This window comes from Phasianus colchicus, chromosome 1 (genome assembly GCF_987193195.1).
Source record: "Phasianus colchicus chromosome 1, bPhaCol1.hap1.1, whole genome shotgun sequence".
NCBI lineage: Eukaryota > Metazoa > Chordata > Aves > Galliformes > Phasianidae > Phasianus > Phasianus colchicus.
The window spans coordinates 186358411-186359958 of NC_143436.1; the positions used below are offsets into that span (position 1 = coordinate 186358411).

The 1548-nt window shown below is 45.4% G+C and overlaps 1 protein-coding gene and 1 long non-coding RNA gene across 2 annotated transcripts in view; both read left to right on the forward strand.

The window, feature by feature from the left end:
* The window catches only part of MAML2 (mastermind like transcriptional coactivator 2), a 205591-nt gene that overhangs the window by 80626 nt on the left and 123417 nt on the right, over positions 1-1548 (forward strand). The gene's annotated exons all lie outside the window — the stretch shown is intronic.
* The window catches only part of LOC149920313 (uncharacterized), a 56512-nt gene that overhangs the window by 27661 nt on the left and 27303 nt on the right, over positions 1-1548 (forward strand). The gene's annotated exons all lie outside the window — the stretch shown is intronic.

A 1548-nucleotide genomic window follows, 5' to 3' on the forward strand; every position in this document is an offset into this window, starting at 1 on the left:
AGGCAGGCACTACAGCCATGTAAGCTTCATTACAGTGGGAGACCAGAATGAGAGAGGGATTTTTGAGTGTATTTGAAAGTGGTCCTACTAGCATGAATAAAATAAAACAGAGAAAAAATTACTAGCTAATATAAGGGTGAAAGGTGAGACCAATTATCCTTGTACCAAAAGTGCCTGGTACTTATGGGAGAAGACTCACAGTTTTGTACAAAGGAGAGTGTATTTCTTCAAAAGGAAATGTACAAGTCATGTACCAGTGAATGCTGGGGACAGCTGTGGGGAAGGGGACTTGCTGTCAACTGGCCCACATGTGAAAGCCTTTTTTCTTAGCTGCTAAAGAAAGTAAGTTTTCCAGCCCAGGAACAACTCAACGCTTCCTTTCCTGAAGCATTAAAACCAATAACCAGCAGAGCTCTGGTTGGAAGGGAGCAAGGCTCCTGGTGGAGCTTCTGCCTGTACAGCATGATGGTATGGGACATGCTGCAGATCTGCACGTGGACAGGTGGTGACACAGAGGGACTGAACCACACATGGTATTCTGCACAAACTTTCCTTGGTCTGGACCACAAAAAGCCCGAGGAACAGCTCTGCCCACAACTTGCACATAGAGAGGATGGATCCAGCCCCTGTGCTGCTCCCAGGGTCCCACCTGACCCTGGAGAGCAGCAAAAAGCAAGCCCACATCTCATAACAGACAGCACTGAAAGACAGGTGACATTGATTCAGGAACGAGAAAGACAACTGGAGGTAAGGCAAGCACACAGCAAGCCCTGAGGTGGCTCGCTGAGGCTTATGGCAGTGGACTACCCCAGCTTTCCAGGGGGTTCCATGGCAGTAAAAGGCACCGTGTGAACTCCTGCATGCTGCACGCTGTAGGATGCAAGGATGTGGCTGAATTCCAAAAGGAGTTTCCTTTGTGGCTGTCGATACAGCCCCTTGATTCATTGCTGGTTTTTGTTTCTCTCTTGACTTGTTGTTTGAAACACATGTGCAAACTGGCCAGAGTTTTGCTTTTCTTACTGTTCAAGGATGATCAGAACACAAAGTGCTGTCTCATGAATTTTGTCGTCTCGATTCCCTTCCAGTGAGTTGCTCACATCTGATTTTGTTTCCTCTGCCCACTCTCAGTAGACAAGCAAGTTTCCAGTGTCATTTGACTCCTACGCACACTCATTAACCCATCTCCCTCCAACTCCAATCCTACAATGCCCATTTTATCCAATTAATGGTAGGAAATAAGTGGGGGTTTTATGGCAAGGGTGTGAAGTTCCGTCTGACACTTTGCATCTTCCCAAAGAACAATGCTTTCTTAATAATTACACTCAGATGACCATTAGTCAAGCTGGTGCTGCCACAGTTCTCCCTTCAGTTTTAATGAATATAATAAACAGGAATGAACCTCAGCTATCTGCAGCTGCTGCCATTGTCTGCGAACCACGCGGTGCTTCAGAGAAGTTTATTTTAGCTTTAAACCTTTTTCAAACAATGTGCAACAAGTGGAAAAAAAAAATTGATTTTTTTTTTTTTGTCCACTCTCTCCTTTCCCAG